Raw genomic sequence first — 27034 nt, 5'->3', positions numbered from 1 at the left:
CTTCTCTCTGCACATTTGTACCAGTTTTATTTTTCTGCATATCAGTTTTTTCTGCTAGCTGCTCCAAATCCTGTAAAATGTCCACTTTCTGCCTCTTCAATTTTAGCTTTGGTTTTTATTGCTGCTATTGTTGCAGTTTGTGGTGGAATTTTTGTTTTCTGTGTTTTTTGTTTCTCCTTTTGTTTTTCATATATCCCTCCACTCACAGATAAGTCTATTTAAAAAAAAATATGTTATTTATTTATTCACGAGAGATGCACAGAGAGAAGCAGAGATGTAGGCAGAGGGAGAAGCAGGATCCCTGCAGGAGCCTGATGTGGAACTTGATCCCAGGACCCCAGGATCACACCTGGAGTCAAAGGCAGATGCTCAACCACTGAGCCACTCAGGAATCCCTCAAAGATAAGTCTAGAATGAATTAACATCTTACAGGCTGAAGTCCAAACTTCTGGTGATTGGCTCAGTTTGAGGTCCACCCAACTGTGGTCTGGGGACACAAGTAAATATTGAAAATGTACCTCAGTGAAAACCTATTTTATCGAGAGAAGGAGGTTATAATTTCCAGAGTAGAAGGATGTATCATTGTGAGTAGAATGTGTACCTTGAAAGGGTATATTGTTTTTCCAAGCCCCATAGACCCCTGCAAGTTAGAAAGGTAGAAGTCATTTCCCATTACACAGTTGTGCAAAATGAGAATCTTGAATTCATTCCCTCAACAAATTTATATTGAATGCTGACTGAATACCAGGCATGGAGCTAAGTGCTAGGAAACAACAGATTTTAATTGTAAAGATTACTTTTTATCAGGGATTACAGTTGTCAGATAAATTATTATATAACACATATGCAACCTAGTTTTAATAGGGGCTATGCAGAAGTGCAGGTTCTATGAGAGTGTATAGCAGAGGAAATGGACCTATCCTGGAAGTAGCTAGGAAAGCATGAAAATATTACCCTATGGAAGTGAATTTGAGTTGAGCTCTACAAGATGAGTATCGACTAGTTAATGAATAAAGGATGTGTCAGGGAGATTTCCAGGCAGATGGAACAACATGAGAAGTCAGAAAATTCAACATACCCAGTATAGGCAGAGTCCTAAAGAGAAGATGAGAAGAATGGTAAATGATTAGTAGTTGAGGTGGGAAAGGGCAGAAACATAAGTAGTTTAAGACATATGTTCTTTAGTGCAATTGAGCACCTTTAAATCTTTAAATCAGAAAAATAACATGATGAAATTTTGTGTTCTATAAAGTTATGTGGGCTACCGTGGGGAAAATTCATTGTAAGAGGACATGAGTAGATGTGGGGAAATAATTCAGAGGCTACTTCAGTGGCCCAGGAGAGAAATGGGAGCTAGGACAATGGGAATAAGTAGTAAGGAGACAGAATGACACAGACTATCTTCTTTATCCTAATTTGACTTTGTAGAAGTAGCTCATTATAATAGGCCAAGGAAAAACCACTGAGATACAGGAGCAAAAAATTGAACTGGAATTTAAATCTAAGTCACCTGACTCCAAGTTTTATCCCATTCTATATGACAGGACATGCCTGAAAATAATGACCATTTTATTATTTATTATCATAGGATGATATGGAGCCAGTGAAAAGGCAAGTCATACACAGCACAGTATGTAACAACAGTGAATCAAGAAGGAAAGAAAAATTATCTCCTGAGACACACAATGTTGAATTCAAATTCAAAAAGGCAAGGTGTTTTGCATTCCCTCAATGTTTTTTTCCCCCTTTGCTGCTGTATTTACTTTACCATGACACATTATGTATACATACAGATTCTTCATAAAAGAGATACCACTTTTTTTCCTACTTAAAGAAAGCTTTCTCTCCAGTTTTTAAAAGAAAAGTGAAGATGAAAGACAGGGGAAAAAATTATTTGCCAACCGACAGGAAGCCCAGGAGCAGGCTGATGCAGGAGCACGCACTGTACCTTTTATTTTGTAGCGATAGCCAAGGTTTTCATCTCTGCAGGGATCTGCTCAGAAATTCCCCTCATCTCTAATGAAAGCATTCCCACTGCTGAGGCTGCTATCAGAAGAAAGCTGATGAAGGGGAAACTGCAGCTCCAACGAATCAAGAAGTGGGAACCCTAACTTTGCCCAAAAGTCCATCCTTCCCTTAGAAGGTGGTGGTACTTTTAGGTTATGTGACTTTGGGCAAATTACTTAAGCTCTTGGTGTGTGAGTTTTCTTATCTATGAAAATGAGCATACAAATAGCACTTCCATTATAAGATTGTATTAAAAATAGAATGGAGACCAAATGAATGATTATTGAGATGGTGATAAAAAAAAATTACTTTTTGGTTCCAGATTATTTTACAGTTCATAAAACGATGGAGGGAAATATGCTGTCTCAGAGAGAAGCCCCTGGTCTCCAAGATGAGTGTGTAGTCATACATAACTCATAATCCACATAATTCAGTACATATAATGTAGCTACAACCCCAAGAAAAAAGAGATGATTTAGATGTGGTCACTAGTCTCCTCTTCTCATTCCCTCTGAACTCATTTCAGTCAGATATCCATCTCTACTCTTCCATTAAAGTAGATCCAAACAGTGTCACTGATAACTGCAGTGTTGATAAACCCAGAGGTCAATCCTTGGTCCTCGCCTTACTTGTTTTATCAGCAGCATTTGACACAGGCCATAAATCTCTGTTCCTTGGAACATTTCCTTCACTCCTCTTGTTAGGACATCAATCTTTCTTCTTCTCTTCATTCATGTTCTTCTTTGCTGGCTCATCACCATCCCCTAGATCTCCAAATGTTGGAAGGTTTGGGGGTTCATTTCTCAGATTTCTTCTACTTCCTATCCATGGTTACCCCTACCTGATGTCATTCAGTTAGAGAGTTTTAAAAATTACCTGCAGTACTTTGTGGTTTTTACATTTCCAGGCCAGATCTGTCCTCTGAACTTCAGACTTGTGTGTGCATCCAACTGCCTATTTGACCTCACTACTCAGCTGTCTGACAGATATCCAAAATTAAGAGCTCCAACATTGAACTTCTTATTCCCATCATTTCATAATCTCTTTCCACAGTCTATCCCCTCTTAGAAAATTTCAACTCTGTCCTTCCAGTAGATCAACAAAATCTCTAAAGTCATTCTTGATTCTTCTTCTCTTTCTCTCATACTCTGCATCCAATCTACCAGCCATTAATGGTGTTCCTATCTATAAAATATATTTGCTCCTCACCAGCTTTATCTCTATCACTCTGGACCAAGACAGTATCATCTTTAGCTTTGATCAATGGAAGAGGCTCTTAACCTGGTTCACTGCTTCCTATTTTGCCTCCTTCTGTCTATTTTCAACACAATATAGTAATTTCTTAAAAATGTAAATTTAATTATGCAGTCTTCTGCCCAAATTTCTCTAGTGGGTTTCCATTTCTCTTACAGCGAACCCCAATGCCTTATATAAAGCCTGTGAGGCTCTCTGCGGTGTCATTTGTTATACTCTATCTCGTCCTCATCTGTCTCTGTTCATTCTGTTTCAACCATACTGGTCTCCTTGGGCTACTTTTACATCAGGGCACTGAGTTCCCTCTTCTCCATAAAATCTACTCCAACCCTGGCCTCATATCTCTGATAAAATTTCCCAATATAGCCTTCTCCAACCCTGTATAAAATTTTACTTACCCCCTTAACTGGCTGACCTATCCCTGATTTATTTTTCCACAGTATCTTTTACCATTTCATATGTTACATATTCATTGGCTTGTTTTCTCTTCTACTAGAATGCAACCTCTAAGGGCTGAGATTATGCTTGTTACCTCTGCCTGTAGCCACCAGACTGGTACCTGGCATAAGAATAACACACAGATAAATATTTGTTAAATAAACAAATGAATTAAGAGTGCTCTTTCTGCCCTTTTAGACCTCACAGGTTTTGTTCAATAAGTTCAACTGATATTTTGGGCACCTAATCAGTGCCAGACCTGGCTCTGAGGTTGGGAATGTGTAACACGTTAGGAAATGTGGCTTCTTTCTTTGGAGAGCTGACAACCTGGTAGATGAGATGGATAGGAGTGTTGGACTGGGTGCCCCTCTCTCCTCTAGCACCACCAATACTTCAGGGCATGAGAAAGGGCCAGTATGTAGGCAGCTAACTTGTGAAATGATTCAGAGATGAGAAGAACACTGAAAAGAGTGAAAGAGGGAGGGTGCAAAAGCTAATGTGAATGTATGGTGCCAAGTTGGACATCCTATGGGAACTGGAGTTCAAATCCACTATGCTTCTCTGACATGTATGATAGACTGTGTCTCAGAATTATGGACCACCAGCTCCCAATCCCCACTACTTGAGGGATGCCCATGGTGTGGTAGCTCCCTCATGCTTCTAGGCTACGTATGCATGAGTGCCAGAGGTGTTGCAGGAGCTCCCAGGAGAAGTGAGAGATGCTCCTGCAGATTAACAAGGTACTGTTGGGCTCACATCTGAGTGCCTCTAGGCCACACCAATGGGCAGAGCACATGAGGCATCCAAAACAGTATGTAAAATAAGCAAGAGTGCAAGAGGTGCTGTAATATGTGCTTAAGGTAAGTAAAAATAGGGTGTTATTCTGTATGTTGGCAAATTGCACACCAATAAAAAATAAATTTATTATTAAAAAAAGATAAGTAAAAATAAAATGCAGTTAAAGAATAAGGCAAGAAGAGATTGATCACAGCTTGGGACATAAGGGGATAGTAGCATAATTTTAGCAGGGAGCAGGAAAGATGGGTAGAAGTTAGACTGTGAATTCATTTCCATGCTTTTCATGAAGAAAAATCATGGGAAGAAGGGAATAACCCATTCATTTCAATCATTTCAATTCAACTCGTTCTATAAAGTTGATCTCACATGCCTGGGCATAGTAGGAGCTTAAAAATGTTTGATGAGTGATTATAAACCATAATATGGCACAAACTACGAAGGATAGAAGAGTTAGAAGAAAGGGGGATAAAAGTCCCATTTCTTTGCATTTACAGTCCAGATGGGGGAATCAATTTTTACATGTATTTTTATAGAAATGACACCATTAAATAATTGCACGCTGCTTGTTAATTATATGTCTTTCTTCTCTACACCCTAGTTTTTAAACTCCAGGTGCTATTTACAGAGTGACCCAGTAGAACTTCAGGATACCCTTTCTAAAAATTGGTATGATGTTAGCGCTAAAGTAGATGGCTTGTGCATGTTCTCAATACCTAATTGCAACAGATATACACATCCATGCTCTACTCATAAATTGGACTACTATCACAATTACCATAGACTAGGTGTCTAAAACAATGAATATTTATTTCTTATGGTTCTATGGGCTAGAAGTCTGGGATCAGAGTATCAGCATGGTCAGGTTTTTGGTGAAGCCCCCCTTCCTGGTTATGTTTTACATGACCTTTCCTTGCTGTGTGCATGCAAAGAGAGCTCTCCAGTCTCTTCCTCTGTTTAGAAGAGCATTAATCCCATCATAGGAATTCTCCCTTCATGTTCTCATTTAAACTCAATTACCTCCCAAAGGTCCCTCCAAATACCATCACATTGGGGGCAAAGATTTCAATACATGAATGGCGGGGGGTGCAAACATTTAGTCTAGAGCAAAGTCTTTACCAACGTCTTCTTGTATTTCTTATCAGATTGCAAAGCTGGAATCTAAATACAACTTAAAAATGGTAGTGCATAGAAAGAGCCCTCAAAAAGTGGGAATTGGGGGCAGCCCAGGTGGCTCAGCGGTTTAGCACCACCTTCAGCCCAGGGCATGATCCTGGAGACCCAGGATCGAGTCCCACGTCAGGCTCCCTGCATGGAGCCTGCTTCTCCCTCTGCCTATGTCTCTGTGCCTCTCTCTCTCTCTCTCTCTCTCTCTCTCTCTCTCTCTCTCTGTCTCTCATGAATAAATAAATAAAATCTATTTTAGAGAAAAGAAAGTGAGAATTTGGACTATAATAGCAGGAAAGGGATTCCTGAAAATTCGACTTATAGACATAGCTTAGGAAGGGAAGAAAGATTAAGTTCAGAAGACCAGAGAACAACACTGTATAAATGCCTTTTATCCCCAGACACAGTGATGGGCACAAAGGTGCAAACATGAGCAAATGACAGCCCCTAACCACAAGGAATGAGACATCTAAAGTAAGCATGTTGCTAAGTAAACAATTGAGTATTGAGATGAGGACATTGATATATTTTGGTCCCATAAAAAACTTTATCCCCTTCATTTTTGCTTAAAGTATTGACCAAATAATATAAACAAACAAACAAACAAACAAACTGATTTTATAAATATATACTGATAGATTGCTATTACACATAGGTACAGTTCCACCATAACCTGAATTTGTAATACAAATAGGTTTTTGTTAAATTAACACGTACACCACTTTTTTTTTTTTAATTCAAAATGTTTGATTTGAGTACTAGGTAGAACTATCTTTGTTGATAGATGGATGCAAAGATAAATAGGTAGATGGATGGATGCATGGTTGGATGGATAAATAGATGATAAACAATCCTCAGCTTCAAGATGTCCCCACTCTCAACATAGAAGCAAGCATGCTAGTCTAAACCTAACTCTTGCACCTGCCCTGATTAGCAAGAAAGTGAACGTTGTGGAGCAGGAAAAGACTGATGGTCGAGATGGACGGGACAGAGAATAAATCTAAATTTGGTGCAAACGCCATTCTGGGAGTGTCCCTGGCTGTCTGCAAGGCGGGGGCTGTCGAGACGGGGGTGCCCCCGTACCGCCACATTGCTGGCTTGGCTGGCACTTCTGAAGTTATCCTGCCAGTTCCGGCTTTCAATGTCATCCACGGTGGTTCCCATGCTGGCAACAAGCTGGCCGTGCAGGAGTTCATGATCCTTCCCGTTGGTGCAGCTAACTTCAAGGAGGCCATGCACATCGGAGCAGAGGTTTATCACAACCTGAAGAATGTCATCAAGGAGAAATACGGAAAAGATGCCACCAATGTGGGTGATGAAGGTGGATTTGCTCCTAATATCCCGGCGAACAAAGAAGCTCTGGAACTGCTGAAGAATGCCATCGGGGAGGCCGGCTACACTGATAAGGTGGTCACCGCATGGATGTAGCTGCTTCCGAGTTCTTCAGGTCTGGGAAGTGTGACCTGGACTTCAAGTCCCCTGATGACCCCAGAAGGTACATCACGCCTGACCAGCTGGCTGACCTCTACAAGTCCTTCATCAGGGGCTACCCACTGGTGTCTATGGAAGACCCCTTCGACCAGGATGACTGAGAAGCTTGACAGAAGTTCACTGCCAGCGCTGGAATCCAGGTGGTGGGGGACGATCTCACCGTGACCAACCCAAAGCAGATTTCTGAGGCTGTGGGCGAGAAATGGTGCAACTGCCTCCTGCTTAAAGTGAACCAGATTGGCTCTGTGACCCAGTCTCTTGAGGCATGCAAGCTGGCCCAGTCCAATGGGTGGGGCGTCATGGTGTTGCATCGCTCCGGGGAGATGGAAGATACCTTCATTGCTGACCTGGTGGTGGCACTCTGCCCTGGGCAGGTCAAGATGGGTGCACCATGCAGATCCGAGCGCTTGGCCAAGGACAACCAGATCCTCAGAATTGAAGAGGAACTGGGTAGCAAGGCCAAGTTCGCCGGCAGAAGCTTCAGAAACCCCCTCTCCAAGTAAGGTCCAGGTGGCCTACCCTGTGGTCCTGAGTCGGCTGTTAGACCTCTGCTCCCTGGGGCAGCTCGAGACCCCCAGCCCAAAGTGGCAGGACCCTGTGCTAGTTAGCTGCCCTCTCCCCTCCCTGTGATGTTCTCAAAGCTTCCTTAGAATTGCTACAGAAGCCAGACTTGACCATCTGGAATCCTGCTGGGAACCCTAGCTCTGTAAACATGTGATTGGTCTAAATCATTGCTTTCTCACCTCACTTCCAGCAAGTGTCTGGAGCCAGGTCTGTCTACGTAATAATCTCAAGGTGTCCACAGGCAAGATCCCCAGTGGTTTTATGTGCAGAATAAAAAGGCCTCAGTGACCCATAGGAAAAAAATAATAATAATATAGCGATTGTCTAGTAAAGATACACATAATATTTAAGTGTAAAAGAGGAAGCTACAATTTTCTGCTTGAAACTGTGAGGTATGGATCTAGGACATTTTTGTTACAGGAAATGACTTTTGGGTTCGTTCTTTCAAGGGAAGAGTTTCAACATATGAAAGATGGACATTTCAAGCAGAGGAACAGCAGAATCAAAGGACAAGTGTGAGTTTGCTTTGCAGTATGCTGAGGATCCTAGTAGGGGCTTGGGAGGAGCTTGGCAGTGCCAACAGAGGCAAGACTATGGAGGCCTCCGCGGCTATGGAGCCTGGCCTTCATGAGGTTGGGCTACAATCCCCAGTTCTCACAAGGGGCTCCTTAGGACATGTGCCAAAGACATGTAACTGTGAACAAGCCTTTGTCCTGGGACATGTTGCACATCAGCATATTAAATCTGCTAAAAAGTAAAGCTGTTTAATTTACTTTAATTCCAGCATTTTCCAAAAATCCCTAAAACACACAAATATTTCTTTCTTCACCCCTCAACATCCATTTGAATCCTGTAGAACACTCAGGGGACTATTTGGAATGGAAAGGTGCAAACAAGTCTTTATGCCATGCTGACATCAATTTTGCCTTTTTAGACGTCACTCCAGCTACAGTGAGGGGCATGGAGAGGAAGCCTTCATTTTGGCAGCAAGGAGATGACGGAGAAGCTGTCAGCACTTTAACTGGAGAATTGAAGTGGGATTTGGGTCCTGGTGACAGAAGTGGGTAAAGGGGCATATGGGCAAGTTTTAAGAGATGATTTGTTGAGATCTGGTCACTTATGGGCTTTGGGGACACGGCGTGAAATTGTGTCTCGTGTTCTGACTTGTGGAATGGGTGAACGGATGAGCTGCTAGCAGGGAGAGGGTCATCTTGAGGCCCTCTGAGTTAAAGGTCTCTATAGAAAAAGACACACTAGAATACTAAGAACCTTCCATCTTTCTAAGAAAATTCCTCCTGTTTCCTCCTCTGGCAGGGCCAGCCTTCTTGGCCCTGCCTTACCTCCTTCTGCATTGCTCTCCACATCTCACTGTCCTGCTGTCCTGAGCTTGTTCTCCAAGTATGCCATGCACATTCACAGCACACATTTGCTTCCACGGTTCTCTCGGTCTAGAATGATCTTCCTGACCTTATGAGTTAGGGATTGTCTTTAACTGGTAGTAATGGAGGCCCAATTACAGTGGCTTAAAAATGTGCAAATTTATTGTCTCATGTTTAAAAAAAAAAAAGTCCAGATGATGAATAGGCTAGAGAGTGTTTTTGACCTCACAAATTTAGCAGGAATGCCACTTTTTCTATCTTTCTATCCATAGTTCTTAGCAAGAGACTTTTATCCTCAAGGACACAGAGTGGTTGGTGGAGTTCTAGTCATCACATACATGTCAGGCAGAAAGTAGAGGGAAGAGAGACACAAATGTAATAATCTACATACTCTGTAACTGTATCCATTCATGGATTCCCCAGTAAACTACCTAACAGTTCACCTAGGTGTCTCATTGACCGTCTCCAGATATAAGGTGACTAGGAAATGAAATCTAGTCTTTCCCTGTGATACATTGCTAACAACAACAACAAAAAGAAATGCAAAAGGGCAGGTCTTTTTGTTAGAAAGAAAGAAGAAAATGCATACAAAAGAGAAGTCTTTATAGTATTAAATGCCACATTTTATGACTCTGCTCTATTGATCTAGTTTCAAATCTCCCCCCAGGTCTTTGAGAAGAACTTCTTAAAATCGCCCTTCTGCCCTTCTGCATGCATATTGCCTTCCACTCAGCACTTATTTGTGTTACGCTTGTCTCATCCTTTCTCATTTGTTTGGCTTATTTCCGCCAGCTCACGGTGACCAAGATCCACTTTTTATTAGTCCCTGTGTCATCTTTTGATCTCTCTGAACCGGTATCTGACACCATCCCTGGCCTCTTGTAGGAACTTAGGAGAAACTGAGTGTAACCCATGGTTCTCTTACATCAGGATGTCAGAATCACCTGGAAGGCGCATAAAAATACAGATGGGTGGAGTGCCTGGGTGGCTTAGTTGGTGAAGCGTCTGCCTTTGGCTCAGGTCATGATCCCAGGGTCCCTGCTTTCTCCCTCTCCCTCTTCCCTGTGCTCTCTCTCGCTCTCAATCAAATAAATAAATAAAATCTTAAAAAACAAATATAGGTGGTTGGACCCCATCTCAGTTTCTGATTCAGGTCTTGGTCTATGACCTGAGATCATGCCTTTCTAACAAGTTTGCAAATGCTGCTGCTGCTGCTACTACTACTGCATCAGATCTTGTTTTGGGCCTCTTTGTTGTAAAGATCTCCTACCAAATCTTGACTCTCACCAGATCCCATGATCCATGGTACTTTCTTAGTCCCAGGCTGGCCAGCTATACATCTACCATCTTCTCCAGAGTCCCCATACTTTCTTCTCTGCATTCTGACCTTTTCCCTCTCAGTAAAAGCATCCTAAATAAGTTGATGGTTTGTTGGCTGAGGGAGCCTTGTGTTGTAAATGGGAGACTGGCTGATGAAAGTCAAGAATGTAGTCCGAGTTAATCGTACTACACGTAGTCACTCAGCCTCCCAGGTTTCAGCCTCTGCCACCATGACCTTCACCTACTACATTCTTTCTTCCCTCTTTTGGCAGTATGTTCAAAGAGTCCCATGTACACTCACTCCCCTGTCAGCCCTCGGAGTGTTAATTTTCTTTGGGGAGGTTGTGTTAGCCCTGAGAAAGGCTGCTTGTTGCTGGGAGAACAGCTAACCCCACACAAATCCTCGCAGTGATGTTTATGAAATATTTCAGTTAAACTAAGAGATTTTCTCCAGGCCAGTAATTATTGTCATTAACATTTAGATAAGTTGGCTGTTCCCTGCTCTGTATCACTCCGTGCTTCCATTCTCTCATAATGGAGTAAGATGGAGAGGACTGGAGAATCTCAACCCAAATGTTCTTTGCTAATAAGGCCCACTGCCTCATTGAGGATGGTTCCTGTATTCCACACAGCTAGTATCAGTCAGTCTTCCTCCTCCTGCTCCACCATATTCCTCTGCTTGGGTCCATGATGGTCCTGAACCCTCTTGCTTCTCATACATTCTCAGCCAAAAGAAGGTTCAGCTCTCTTCCTTCTTGTGAACAAAAATGAACTCAGTTGGGGCTCCCGAGCTATGTAGGTGTCTTCTGTTGCTCCCTGACTCATACCCCAGGTTCCATCTCCTACAACTGGGTAAGGAGTCGGAGACCCCAGTTTTGAGATTTGAGCACTCAAAGCACAGCAAACCTAAATCTCCTTCTAGACTTCTCAAATACCAGTATCTGTATTCTATGTCTACCACTTAGCTTCCCCACCCCCACCTCAAGTAGTTACCCATGCTTAGATATAATTATGGCCAGTGTGTTCTTATCACAAAGCCTTAATCTAGTGGTATACAATGGGCTTTGGAGTCAAACAAAATGAGTTTCAATGTTATAAGTTAGGTGCAGCAGGTTAAGAAACTGAATTGGATTCAAGCCTGCAAAGTGGAGATGACAGTGTATAGGCTTCAGTGGCCGGCAGGTATCAAAGGGAGCATACCCTTGCAAGAAAGTAGCATTACTTGTGCAGCTCTTTTGGGTCAGACACTTTAGAGATGAGATTTGCAGGTGGGCCTACCAGTCTGTAAGTATCAAGAGCAGTCTCATTAACTTTTAATTGCCCACCTTAGAATGGGTGGCCCATCCCATGGCTGACTCCATGGGCCAACTCCAAGCAATTCTATCCACGTTACAGTTTTACTTATTTATTTTTGGTTTTCATTTTGAAAGTATTCAAATTGACAAAAAATTTGAAAATGAAATAGTACCTTTCTTTTGTTTTACCTTGTGCCTTTTTTTTTTAACCTTTCACCAATCACGAATATCTTGACATACTGGCTTTAAACATCTCGCTTGACTCCTAACTCTGGGAAACGGACAAGGGCTAGTGGAAAGGGAGGTGGGTCAGGGAGTGGGGACTCAGTAACAGGCACTGAAGGGAGCACTTGATGGGATGAGCACTGGGTGTTATACTATATGTTGGCAAATCGAACTCCAATAAGAAAATATGCAAAAAATAATAAAAAAATAAACATCTCTCTATTTCTCTCTCTGTGTGTCTCTCTCTGTCTACAGACCACACACACACACACACACACACACACACACATACATGCAAACACGTTTTTGTTTTTGTTTTTCCTAAACAATTTGAAAGAAGTTGTAGAGTTCAAATCAGGTTAATCCCCTCATCTGAAAACTTACCATTGAAATGAACCATTAGCTACACCAAAAAAACACATTTTCGTGGCCTGATGTGAAAACATTTTCCTGGCCCATAGACTTAAGGGAAAGTGGCTGGGAAATGTTTCCTGTAGTTTGGGGTCTATGTCTGTAAGCCAGTCTGACGTCTCCATCACTCCTAAAACTTAGGAGAGATTCACAAAAGTAATGTCTGCAGAGGTAGTTGGGCAAGCAAATAATTAGTCACCCACACTGGGATACTTTTAAAAATGAATACTGAACAAGATTGCCCCTGGTTAATGGAGAAGGAAGATCACCTTCAGATCGCAGCACTTTTTGAGGCCCCAGAGCAGTAGGGTCAGAAGCCAGGAGATGTGTGGGTTTATGTTTAACTCATCATGTATTAGTTTGTGACCCTGACCACATTAGGCCTGGTTTCTCTGCAGTGTTGCAGACAAAAACATACTTCTCACCATATTTTGAACAGGGTGAAACGCTAAACAAATATTTAGGAGGCTTATCCATGGATATTCATGCATTAATCAGCAAGGCAGCCTGATTCTATTTTAGTTTAATATATGCTCTAATGTCAAGCACAGTGGCTAGGACTTTACCATTTTCATAGAAATCCCTGGCCTTTCCCACCTCTTCACCATTTCATATGCCATTTCCTCTTCTGAAATGCCTTTATTCCTGTCATTGTCTCAGAAACTACCTGTTCCAACATCCTGCTGAAACATCACTTCCTCTAGGAAGCCTTCCTAGATTTTTACTCACAGAAAAGCAGAAAAGAGATTTTTTACTACTCCAAACACCCATGGCACCATGGTTTTCTCCTGTCTTTGAGAACCTCTGGTTACAGGTATTTTTCTGCATGAGGAATCTTCCACAGGAAACTGGATAGTACTTGAAAGCAATAATTGCACCTTTTTTGTCTTACTTTATCTTACTTGGAAAAAATTAGACTACAGATGTCTTTCAATTATCTTTTAGCTTTAAGTAAAAGAAACTAGGCTCAAAATGCTTTAAATCACAAGGAAGTTTATTATCTCATGCAAGCAGAAGCAGAACATGAGGAAAGCTCCTAGTGAAGACCCATCAATCAGGGCTCCCGCTTTGACCTCCTTTCATTGAGGACCACCGAGATTGCCAACAGAAACTAGATACATACATTTCCTTGTTTAATTTAGCCTACACAGAAAGAAAAAGGAAATCTCTCCCCTAAATAAGGATTATTGTCCTGTCTTTCAATCAGATTGGGTCAGTTCAGCTGAACTGTGCATGCAGACCAATAGCAGTTGCTACAAAAATGTCATGCTCTTGAAAGAGAATTCTGAAAAAATGGGCATAGAATTTTCATGACTGGAGCACATGGGTACCTCAGTCAGTTAACCGTCCGACTCTTGATTTCAGCTCAGGTCATGATCTCAGGATCCTGGATCCAGCCTTCCATAGGACTTTGAGCTCAGTGGGAAGTCTACTTGAGGATTCTCTCCCTCTCCTTCTGCCCCTCCCCCTGTTCTCTGTCTTTCTCTCTCTCAAATAAATAAATATTAAAAAACGAAAAAAGAATTGCCATAATTGATTTAGACTTTCAGTAATAGCTAATAGGACTTTTTGCAATGAGAAAACACTCTACTCTTCACTGGCCAGCATAGCAGCCACTGGCCACATGTGGCTCTTAGGTACTGGAAGCCTACAGGCACAATTGAGAAAATAAAGGTTTTATTTTAATTAATTTTAATTAATTTAAATAGCTAGTGGGTACCATATTGGACCGAACAGGAGAGTGATCAAGATACAGCCTGGAGCTGGAGACAGAGTCAGATTGTCCTGAGTCACATGGGCTGTAGTGGGCAAAGAGGAGCCATGAGTGAAAATGAGGTTCTGTTCAGGAAGGAACAGAGGGAAATGGGCTCTGATTGGACAAGCACATCCTCTATCCTGGGGCTGCTCAGAGTGTGGTCCATAGATCAGAAGCATAGAAAGCAGCTGGTAGTTTGCTAAAAGAGCAGAACCTTAATCAGATCAATGAATCATAATCTGTATGCTCGGCATATTGCTCATGGTTTGGCATAAAGGCTCACTGTCTAAAGGACCTGGATTCCCAGCCTGACTCTGCCATTCATCAACTGTTACTTAGGCAGCTCCCTTAAGCTAGGTCCCAGTTTCCCAATCTCTAAAAATTGTGTAACAAAACTTGCCTCACAAGGTCATTGTGATTTTTGAAAATGAAATGTTCATGAAATGCTTAGGATAGCAGAGAATATCCATATATGCTCATTAAATCATGGTTTTGCTGGCCTGTCCTCTAGAAGAGAGTCTGTCTCATGCATGGAGAAATCGTCAGTCGTTGCCAAGACTGTACATAATAGATGTTCAATAATGTGGGTCGAAATAATAACAGCATGAATGACTGATTGAGTGAATGATTAGATAATCCAGTGCCTCCCAACTCACAGATGGGTCAATAGTATAAAAAATTATTTTTTGTAATAAATATAATTACTTCACGTGTAATATCAGATCAATATTTGATTTTTCTATTTTGATTGAAATAATTTCTTACCTTGATTCTCTTGCCTAGAACTTCATTCTTAAGGGGGAGCAAAAGTACTTTTTAAATTTTTTTATAAGATCTACATTGCCAGGCTCTTATCTTACAGATCATTGCAAATGCCCTCTACATGCATACCCCTGCTATCTTTGGAAGCATTTGCAAAAAGGGAAAGCACTCATGTTCACACTATAAATTAGGCATTTAGCCATGTGCTCCCTAGTGGCAGCCTTCACATCCCTGGCTTTTGGGCTTGCTTAAGTATTCAGGCATTTGACCTCATCGTCCCCCATAGACTCTGATCTTCCCAGTTTTCCACAGCCAGATTAGAAACTTGTCCAGCACATCCTTTGCCCCTCCACCTTGTGAGACAGATGCCATTCTGCTTTGAGATAATGTACTGCATACATTCTTGTTAAGCCTAGTAAGCTGAGAACTACTGTGAATTGCCTGGTGTTAAGAAAGAGAACGGATCCTGCTCTAGATGACCAGAGTTTGCAGAAGGCTTTGCCAGTAATCTGGGATATGATCTATCATCTTGAGTGACTTACAGTGTCTTCAACCCTCCATGTTCTCATCTGTTAAAGGGGCCAAGAAAAGAAACAAACAACCCCCCCCAAAAAAACATTTCACAATGTATAAAACTTAAAATATTATAAAAATGTTAGACATTTTCTATTTCTATTCCTTATTGTACCTATCTAGCATTCATTTATTCCTACAATCAATTATTTACACATATTTATTATCTATCTACTATGTAGATGATTCTATACAATGTATCCAATGTTACCAAAGTAACAAAAGACATGGTCCCTGACCTCAATTAATTAACAGTCTAGGATAAGACTTAAGAGGATCGTGAGCACAAAGATGGACCTAACCAGGGAAACATGAAGTGGTCAATAAATGCTTTCTGAAAAAGCAGATCTCTAAGGTGATTCTTGAGAGATGAGTAGAGATTAGCCAGACAAATAAGGGTGGAATGATATACCAGACTGGAGGAACAACAAATATTGCTTTTATTTTGCTTTGTTTAAAGAGAATTATAAAACATTTTGCCTACTTTAAATAAAAATCTAAAGATTTTTAATTCCAGAGGGGCTGTTTGTCTGTAACACGGTCTCCTTTCTTTACCTGACACCTGACAGAAGTGAAATTCAGAAAAGTGCACAGGCATCTTCAAGGTCACACAGGCTGTTAGTGGTTAGCCTGACAACTACCAACACCTGATCCTGACCTCTCTCTCTCTCTCTTACATCATTCTGCTTCTCCAGCCCAGGGGCCAGGTGACAAGTTAGTATTCCTGGTCGCATAGACTCTCTGTCAACACCAAACACAAGTGAACAACCAATACTCCTCAGCCGCATCCAGGTCATTTGTCAACAGAATCTGTGTAATGGATGTTTGCTATAAGGAAGAATTTTAAAAATTAGATCTGGGAGTTCTTAGCATATTCCCACCTGACACTGCATTCACTTACCTTCCCAGAACTCTTCAGCTTAAGAAAAGCTTAATTAAAATCAAGTCAATGGAGAACTGTCTGAGAAACTAACAAGACAACCCAGAAATAAATTAAGCTTTTTATCTTCCTCTGCCTTTTTGTTGTTCTGTCATTCTCAACCCAACCTTTGATTCATGTATACCATATATACATATGTATATGTGTATATATATTTATATATACATATATATATATACCTTATTTCCATGAATTCAATAAATAAGCTCCATCTTTCTTTGTATGCATATTTCATTTTCCTTCTAGTCACAGACCTACCATAGCCTCTGATTTCAGAAGCTCATGTTTAAGTCTGAGGCATCTGGGTGGTTCAGTAGGTTAAGTATCTGACTCTTGATTTTGGCTCAGGTCATGATCTCAGGGTCATGAGATCAAGCTCCCTGTTAGGCTCTGTACCGAATGTGGAGCCTACTTAAGATTTCCTCTCCCTCTCCCTCTCCCTCTCCCTCTCCCTCTCCCTCTCCCTCTCCTCTCTTTCTTCCTCTTCCCTCTTGCTTACAAGTGTTCTCTCTCTTTCTGAAAATAAACAAATAAGGGATGCCTGGTTGGCTTAGTGGTAGAGCATCTGCCTTTGGCTCAGGGTGTGATCCTAGGGTTCCAGGATCAAGCGCCACATCGGGCTCCCTGCATGGAACCTGCTTCTCCCTCTGTCTGTGTCTGTGCCTCTCTCTCTCTCTCTCTCTCTCTCTCTCTTTCTCTCTCTCCCTCTGTCTCTCATGAATAATTAAATATTTTTTAAAATAAACAAAATATTTAACAAAAGAAGAAGAAGAAGAAGAAGAGAAGAAGAAAAAGAAGAAGCTCCTGTTCACATCCATGTCAGCTGGCTTCTGACTTCTGAATTACTTTACTTGCAACTCCTGGTCCATGAATCTGTGGGTCAGGTAGGGAGCTTCTCTATGAGTGTATGCCAAGCACCCATATCACAATCCAGAGGTCAGGCAACCCTTCTGGAAGCTCCTGGAGCTGATAACTGGTCTTGGATGTGGATAGCAGGTATTTAGACTCATCTGTCTTGAAAATAACAGTCGTAGAAGAAAACACATTTACTTTAGCTGCATTCTCTATATGTTCTGTGCAGAGGATGCCTGTAAGCCTTGCCTTAGGGGGGAAAACCGGAGAGGTGAGCTGGGAGTGTCGCACTCCCACGTCTTCATAACTTCTCAACCATGCTTTGAAGAGGCAATGTTTGCTTTCATCTTACACTCAGAATAAATGCTTGGGGATCTAGTAATATGTGGACAGAGTGATCTTGGCCAATAATCCTGAAGTCTGCATGTCTTTCTTCTTTCTCCACCTTCCTTTCTTTTATCCTCTGATTTCTGCCTTATTCTCCCATGCTTTCTCTCCTTCATCCATTACTAATTGTTTTCTTTTTCCCTTTTGCTCTTTTTCTTTCCTTCTTTGTCTCTTTTTCAACATGGACACTGACAATTTATTAGGTCCCAACTAAAAGCCAGAGACTTTTTTGGGCACAAGAGATACAAACACAAATATCACTTGAATAACTACAGCCACACAAGGAAGAAAATGTCCTGTGGTATGTGGTTTTGTGGAAACACAAAGGAAAATGGGTGGATCTTAACTGGAGTACCAGAAAGGATTTGTTTTGGCAGGTAAGGTAACTGAAAGAGGCAGATGAAGAAGTAGCAGATATTTTAGGTCAAAGGAACAGCAGGAACAAAGGTACAGAATGTGAAACACCAAGATTCATAGAGGTGAGGCTGTAAGTAAACAAGTCAGGGGGCTTTTCAAGCCATGCTAAGGAGGATGGGCTTTATAAATGAAGGAATAGAAAGTCACTAAAGAATTTTGAGTGAGGTCATGATATAATCAAATCTCTGTGTTAGAAAACCACTCTCTGGTATGTGGAGTGTGATGTGGAACAGGCCCATTAGGATTCTATTGTATTCTTGAAATGAGAGTTGATACATATCTCATAAAGCCAATGACATAGTAGATGGCATAGTGACACAGATAAAGAGGATAGAAAGGAAAATATATTAAGGTGGCAGAAGCTTTAAAACTTGACATATGCTTAAATGGAAGAATGAGTAAAAGGAAGTGGTATAGTATGATTACAGATTTTCAGACCCTAGAATTTGGTTGGATATTGGAAAAGTTCACGAAAATGGAGATGAGGAATGAGGAGCTTCTATATGGAAGGGTTATAAGCATTTGGGGTTGAAGTACCTGTGGGACATACATTAACAGATAACTATATTGATCTGAAACTCTGGCAGTCTCTGATTTCATATTTGTAATGGAGAGATTGCATTTAGTTGTTGTTTTCATTAGAAATTGTATGTAAATCTCCTAGCAATCTCTTAGCACATAAATTCTTCTAAAATATTAATTATTCCTTCCTTCTCCTTATATATGCCTGTATATATGCCGATAGTGCTCTGTTTGTACCTCTTAAGGACCCTAAGGGGCTGCATGTATTCCTTAAGAACTTTTATGAAGGGGTTGCCTCCTGGAGTGAAACCCTAAGATCAGCCACACATAGAAGGTCAGAGCAGAGATAAGTAATTGACACTATCTTGGCTCCTGGGCTGGTCTAATTAAAGGTGAACTTATCTAAAGAGTACTTCATCATGTTTTTCTTTATCAGTAAACAGGTTTGTTCTGTGAATCCCTTCAGCCATTAATATCAGAAGAAAGGTGAGGGCCAAGGCCACAAAGATAGAGGAGGCTAGTGAAAAGGAGGGACAGAGGACTTTGAGTTCTACTTGTGATGCCAAAAGGAGAGAGATTAGAAGGTTCTTTAGCTTAGGTAAGCTGTCTGACTCCTTCAAAGAGCCCTCACCTAGAAGAGGTTGGGCTGAAAAGACAGCAAAACAGCCCCCCAAAAGCTGTGGGAGAATAGAAGAGACAGGCTGTTCCTCTTCCCTGCTCTAGGTAGCCAGGGGGGATGGCAGAAAGGAAAGGGAGAAGTCTTCAGGGGGCTAACTCTGCAGAGAGTGCAGATCCAGGGGTTCCCAAATGACTCGGGGCAGGAGCACCAGAGGTGTGGAGAAAATGATGGACACTCAGAGGTCAGTGGCCAAAATGAGGCAGTTACTCAGTATGGAGTATCTCAAGACAAGAGACTGTCATCCAGCACTACAGATTTTATCAGTAGATGCCAATGCCATGCTTAAAACAAAGACATACATACATAATGCATTTAAATTTTTTTTTCTTTAAAGAAGAAACAGGTGCAGAGGGACCCATTCAAACCTGGAAGATACTAGTAAGGGCACGCCCCCAAGCTAGAAATCCTCCCATTGCTGCCATGAGGTTGTGTGACCTTCCCCCTGCACCAAAATGCCATGTGAAGGAGAGAGTGGAGGCCAGGAGACCCTTTGGAGGAGAGAAACAGCCAGTGGTTGAATGTTGAATTTGATCAAATAGTTTCTCCAAAGAGAATGTGTTTGGTGGAAATAACCCACAATATCTTAAAGAGGATAATGGTGACTAAAGATCTCACCCTTTGACCCCACTACTTCTGGGAATAAAAGCTTGTAAAATATTTCGATCAGTTCCTTTTCCTAAAGGAACAGCAACATTCTTTTGCACACCTAGGTGGTAATGAATAAATTTTAGGCCCAGCCGCACAATAATATAATAATCAAATCCAGCAAAAATGGAAGACTGTGAACCCTGGGAGTGCAGCTGAAGCAGCATTTTGGGTAGCGAACATTCTGGGCCAGTCAGAGCATTGATCTCAAAGGCAAAATGATTTTCAATGTAGAGGGGGGATTATGGCCTTGGAACTTCAAGTATTTCTGATCCCCTTGGCAAAACCATCTCTACTGTGAGAATGTTGGATCCCACCATGCTCCCTGGTACTAACTAGCTTCTGATTCATCTCACTTCCTCGTTCACACTCTACAACCACAGAGCCACTTTCTTGATCATCTCTTGGCTCATTAGGTTTATCTTCAGGAAGTAGTGTTCTGGTCACAGGAGGTTTGGAATCTGTCTTTCATGGTACACTTAGAAGTGGCTTATAATTTGATTTCCCATGTAGCTTGACTCCAGGAAGAGAATTTGTTGATTGTCCGTCCCTGTGCAAACTTCCTACTCTCAGAAAGTTCTATTTTTCAAACTCCTCCCTGTCTCCACTGCTCCCACCCTAGTCCAAACCACTGGTCATCCCTCACCTAGACAGCTGTACAGCCTCCTGGTCATTGTTTCTGCTTGACCAAATCTTTACAACTGAACTCAGATCATGTGACTTCCCTGCTCAAAACACCCCTGTGGCTCACACTCAAAATAAATTCTGAACTCCTCATGTCCCCTGTGGAGGCTGAGAAAAATTAAGGCCATCCCACCTAAAGTTTAGCATTAGCACAGTGCAGCCACCTTAGGCCCCTGTGAATAAGAGCTGAACTTTATGGCAAAAACTGCAAAATGTCCTCAAAGTCCTCTGGCAGGCAATCCCATATCAGAAAGACAACAGAGCCCACACCTGTGGTAGAAAGTCCCATATTAGAATGAGAACAGAGCTCAATGGCCTTAAAAGCCCCATATCAGGGATCCCTGGGTGGCGCAGCGGTTTGGCGCCTGCCTTTGGCCCAGGGCGCGATCCTGGAGACCCGGGATCGAATCCCACGTCGGGCTCCCGGTGCATGGAGCCTGCTTCTCCCTCTGCCTGTGTCTCTGCCTCTCTCTCTCTCTCTCTCTCTCTCTCTCTCTGTGACTATCATAAATAAATAAATAAATAAATAAATAAATAAATAAATAAATAAATAAAATTAAAAGCCCCATATCAAAATGTAAACAGAACTTGAGAAATTCCTCCGCCCCTTCTGAAAATCCCCTAGACCAGCCTATAAAAAAAACCAGCTGTAACCCACCTCGGGGTCCAAGTCCCTGCTCCGCTGTGTCGGGTACACTTGGACCCAAGCTCGAACTTGTAAATAAACCCTCGTGCGCTTGCATGGGTGTCGGCTCCTTGGTGGTTTCTCAGATTCGCAATCTCGGGCACAACATCCCCCATGAGGACCTTCAGGTTTTGCCCCTGCCCACCTCTGCATCCTCCCTCCTGCCTCTCTCTCTCATTCATCTCCTCTACCATATCGTCCTTGTCGCCTTGTCCCTACACCTGGATCTTCAAGGCGACGAAACTTTGCCTTTCTCCCTATAGTGTCCTAATCACAGGTGCTCTTCCAACCTTCATGTATTTCCTCAGGTGTCATCTCATCTTCAGTTCCTGACATAGCCCCCCTTCCCCATTACTTCTGAGCATAATATCCGACCTTACTCTTTTTCAAAGCATTTATCACTGCATAAAGGTATATATTACATATTTTTTATTTTTTTTTTATTTTTTACTCCTCCATTATTGCTCAAAAGCCTAACAAAGATTAAGTTTACTACTGTGCCCCTCACTTCCAAAATAGTACTTGGCGCACAGGAGTTCAATGAATACTGAATGAATGAATGAATGAATGTAGAACAGTATTAGCTTTCTGATTCCACCTATGATCCTCTGTGCATGTTAGATTTCTCTCAACCATGGGGACTATAGTGAGTCTGTCTCTAGTTTTCTAAGCCTGGAGTAAGATCCTGGAATATAGCTAAGAGAGAAATGTGGTTTCCATCTCTTACTATGAAGTCAAGATGGATTTGAATGCCAGGACTCTACACAAGACACCCTTGTTGGGCTTCTGAAACCACTCCTTATTCCTGGCCACAATTCTCTGGTCATCTTACACTCATCTATTGTGCTTGTTGGACCCAGAATTTCTCTGAGACAAGACTTGCTTACCAAGCACCAAGCACAATATCTTGACAATAATATGTCTTCAAAGATTAGCTGTTTAAGTGATTGCCCCCTCCCTTATGTTCTTCTTATCTTTACCTCTCTCTTTTGCTTATAGTGACATGCATTTAAATTTCCTCCTGTCTTTACTACTCTATGATAGAGACGATGGGTAATCAGAAAGTTGAGGAAAGGTATCACACTTAGAGGGGAAACTTTGGACTCAGATCTGAGTTTGAATCACAGCTTCCTAATTTACTATTTGTGTGACCTTGCACAAAATGGTCAACCTCTCTGGCTCTCTCCTTCGTGTATCAAACAGGGATGATGCTAGCTACTTCTCAGGGATGTGAAAGGAATTAAAGATAACACATGCAAAGCACCTAGCAGGTGCCTGTTAACCTGTTTAACTTCCTACCACATTCAGCAATTCCAGGTATGGTTCCATGGATGGTAGACAAGTATATGCTTGGAAGCTTAGACTCTGAAGCCAGATTGACTTGGCTCAAAGCCTGTGCTCATTACTTATGCTCTCCAGTGCATGCCACATAAACTCTCTGTGCTTCAGTTTCCTCATTACTAAATAGGTAATAGCAGTACCTACATCACAGTGTAGGGCTCAGCAATTAGTAGATTCTAAACACACACACACACACACACACACATTTTTGGGTATTAGTGGACATGATGTACCTTTTTAGTTGAAAATGTGTAATAAAAAAATTTAAAAAGCCCATCAGGATATTCTTACCTCTCTACATGCTGGAAATTCAACTCTCCTCCTTTGACTTTCCCCTCTAAAACCTCTTCATTCCCTCATCTTTCAGCTTATTTTATCTCTTTAATATCTTATTGAAAAGCATGTCTTTCTCCTCGTATTCAGTATTTTTTTGTGTCATTATGAGCTGTAACTAGCGGATCCAGTCTGTGTGAATGATTCTTTATCAAATAAAGCTGAGTTACAATGTACTCTTGGGAGCAAAAGCTGAACTTTGGTGTTTTTTCATCAAATCATATTTATTAAGATCCTGTGTTCCTAGCAATATGCTATTCTTAAAAATATTTCAAATATAAAAATTCCGCAATCCCATATTGAGAGAGGCTTTAGAAACACAAGGAACAAAATGAAAACAACTGTTGTGTTGTAGCTATGACCATGTAGGTCATTTAATTAATTTTTAAAATGTCTTCCATATGGTTGCTATGTTATCTGATTAATAAATTGGGGAAAATTAAATTTATATTTCTGTATCTCTTACCTAGCTAGCTCTGGCTCTTCTGAAAGAATAAAGCAAGGTGTCTTTTAATGTCTCATTATCCAAAGTTTTCTCTAAATTTAAATTATTATCAAGTAATACTTATTTGCCAGTTGTTATTTTAAAAGGTCACTGGGATGAAGAATTTCTGAAGGAAAATGCTGTTGCAAAATAAACATTGCCCATCACTCTTCTATTAAGTTTATGTTAAATGATTTTTAAAATGTATCATTGCAGTAAGCCCCCTGCAAACCTTGATTCCCATAAAAATAGTTATCTCTAGCTTATCTCTTGGAAGGGAATTACAAACAGTTATCTATGTGCACAGAAATTGTTTTCTATCTTTCTATTTGCTTTGTGAGGTAGAGGAAATAATACAACCCTGGGGTCATGGAGTTCTGTCTTTGAATCCTGACTCACCACTCACTTAACTGAGTTGCCTTGGGCACATTACTTGATTGTTCCAAGCTTTATGTTATCTGCAAAATGGACAAATAATCCCCTACTTTGTAGGATTGCTGTGAAGATTAAAGATAACGATGTATCTAAAACACCCACCTCACAGAAGATAACCAATAAATGGTAGGGGGTTTTAAGCATTGCCTATATTAAATTTTGCATAAAAATGTGAACACCTGCCTGCTTCCCAGGAAACCTCATTTGGGCAAAACATAGTCATACAGTACAGCTAATGTGAAATAAATGGAATAGAATATACATGACAGAAAAAGGAAATATTGTAACAAGAACTAAGCGTTCATTCCAGCTCTCTACTTCCAGGCAGCCAAGGCAGTAAGCATAATTCTCATGAAAGAACAGAGGGAAGATGTAAGAGCAAAGAGAGAAAGCAATGTCCTGGTAAAGTACTCTAAAACATATTTAGCATGAGGATCTTTAAACAGAACATAAAATCATCTCACGAATTAATGCCTGATTTGCAGCTTTATAAGAAACCAAAAGCATTTTTAAAGCATTTCATTTTGCCCATTTTACAGATAAAAGAACTGAGTCTCAAAAGTTTAAGCAGTAAGCTCAAGATTACACTTTAATAAGTGGCAGAGGTGTGATTTTGGCCCAGGACTTCTGTCTAGCGTGTGTGTGTGTGTGTGTGTTGTTTTGCCTTTAGGGCTGCACAGAGGGAAAAAAATGTTCATGGACATTGTTGTCAGAGAACTAGCTTTTAGAGAATGAAGCTCAACATAGATTTACCCCTCATTAAGATTCCCAGTTTCATGAAATAGGTCATTGTGTACTAGCAGAGGGATTTTTAAAAAGATAAATTTATTTATTTGAGAGAGAGAATGCATGTGGGGGAGGGGGGGTAAGGCAGAGGGAAAGAATCCACACAGACTCCCTGCTAAACACAAGGCCCAACACCAGCTCAGTCTCATGACTCATGGGATTATGACCTGAGCCAAAATCATGAGTGGATGATTAACTGAGCCACTCAGGTTCCTCCAGAAGGATTTGTTTTTAAAGATCTAAATGGCAACTTTTAATTGGGGGATGATCCTTCTGTTTGTAATATTACATATGGCATGGGATCCTTTTCAGTTTGCTTTATGTGTTTCCTGAAAAATATGATGCAAATAAGTGACTATGTACAAAACTTAGATCTGCAGGAATAGTTCACTGTACTAGAACATGTCCATAAATATCAGACATTCAAGTAGATACAGCTTTCATTCCCTTATTTAAAATACATATATTGAGAACCTGTTAAGTAGCATTCACTGTTATGAACCCAAAAGGAGACACAGTGATGAATTAAACACAGCAAACACTTTTGAGGACATCACAGTCTAGTCAGAAAGACTGATGTATAAACAGGTATAAAGCATTGCGATTCATGCCAGCTAATCATAGTTTAAACCATATGTATATTGCTAACTTAACAGAATATAGGTGGCCCATGGTTAGTTCAGCAAAACAAAATAGCCATCAGGGACATGAGGTTGGATTGCCCAAGAAGCAGACTCTGAGATTGATTTTAGATTGCAAGAGCTTATTGAAGAGTGCTACCGGGATCAACATTATAGAAGAGAAGGGGAGGAGGAAGCGTTAGGCAGAGAGAGAAATCAAGCTGTTACTAAGGCCCAAGGACAACATCAACAGACCCCAAAGAGGAGGCCTGTAACCAGCCACAGCTGTCTTCCATTGGGATGAGAAGGCTGGGATTTGTAGCTTCTGAACTCATAAGTCATGGAGTCACCATAGGAAAAGGATGTGGCCTTAGGCAAGGTAACTGTGCAGCTGAGACAATCCCCAACTGACTGAAGGCTAAGGGTCACCTGCTAAAAACCTTCCCAGCAGCGGGGACAATTGTGTTTGGGCCCTATAGTGACATCTGGATGGCACAACCCAGCAACCACCACAGGGACTTGGGCCCTGCATCCTCCCCTTACACCATCCTCAGTATGTTGGGGTTTTTTTGTTCTCAAAAGATCTCTTTTTGGGTTGCGTGGGTGGCTTAGTCAGTCAAGCATCTGTCTTACACTCAGGTCATGATCTCAGGGTCCTGGGACCGAGCCCCAAGTTGGGGCTTCTCTCTTTCCTGTTCCCCCTGCTTCTTGTGCTCTCTTTCTCTCTCTCATTCTCTCTCTCTCTCTCTCTCTCTCTCTCTCAGTCAAATAAATAAATAAAATCTAAACAAAATTTAAAAAGATCCCTTATTGCTCATAAGATCCTACCTGCCTTCAAATATGACATTCCCACACAAGAGCATACAAGATAGGGAGGAAGCAAAGGGACCAATAGCTCATACTACTCTCTCTTCAGAGAAAAATCTTTTCCAAAGGGTTACCAGAAGGATTCTGTCTACATGTCATTGGCCACAACTGCTGCCAGGAGACAGATAAGGTTTGCTATCCAGGAAGACAGAAAATGGTCATTGGGTAGTGTTATGGACTGGATGCCTGTGTCCTCCAAATTTTATATATTGAAATCTAATCCCCAGTGTGGTGATATTTGAAGGTAGGGCCTTTGGGAGGGTGATTAGGTTATGAGCATGGAGCCTTTGTGAATGGAATTAGTGTCCTTAGAAACGAGGCTCTTAAGATATCCCTCACCCCTTCCTCCATGTTTGGACACAGGGAAAAGATGGCTACTTGTGAACCAGGAAGCAGGCTTTCACCAAACCCTAAATCTGCCAGCACCTTGATATTGAACCTCCCAGCCTCCAGAACTATGAGGCATGAATGTTTAAACCACCCAGTTTATAACAGTTTGTTAGAGCAGAACCGCTGTCCTAAGTAGCTGAGTTGGAACTGACCCTGGTGCTATAGTGGGATGTGCGAATTGCATGGGTGATTCAAGGGTGGAGGTCCCTTGCAGTCCACCGCAGAGCCAAAGAGGGTAATCACGTGGCATCCATTTGAGGCTTCCTTGCTCAGATTTATTCCCAGGGTTGTAGTTCTGAGGCAGGCAATTCTGTGAAAGCTAACATCACTCAGCCTCAGTTTCTTCATCTGCAAATGGGAAATAATCATTTTTTTAAAAGGCAGTTATAGCAGTTATGGGAGATAATGGAGTTGAAAGCATGCTATAAACCTAAGGAATTAAGAAACTGGTAGGTAGGAATAGTGAATAATATTAATAATACCACCTACTGAAATTCATTAGTGTAAACCCACAAAAACAGAAGAACTTA

The 27034-nt window shown here is 41.3% G+C and overlaps 1 protein-coding gene and 1 pseudogene across 2 annotated transcripts in view; both read left to right on the top strand.

The window, feature by feature from the left end:
* TENM4 (teneurin transmembrane protein 4) overlaps positions 1-27034 on the top strand; it is a 2793707-nt gene that overhangs the window by 1320556 nt on the left and 1446117 nt on the right. The gene's annotated exons all lie outside the window — the stretch shown is intronic.
* Positions 6570-7685, top strand: LOC112928750 (alpha-enolase pseudogene; annotated as a pseudogene).

The sequence above is a fragment of the Vulpes vulpes genome, chromosome 11 (assembly GCF_048418805.1).
Source record: "Vulpes vulpes isolate BD-2025 chromosome 11, VulVul3, whole genome shotgun sequence".
Classification (NCBI taxonomy): Eukaryota; Metazoa; Chordata; class Mammalia; order Carnivora; family Canidae; genus Vulpes; species Vulpes vulpes.
The sequence above is the reverse complement of the archived record's forward strand: the minus strand, read 5'-3'. Positions and strand labels throughout refer to the sequence as shown.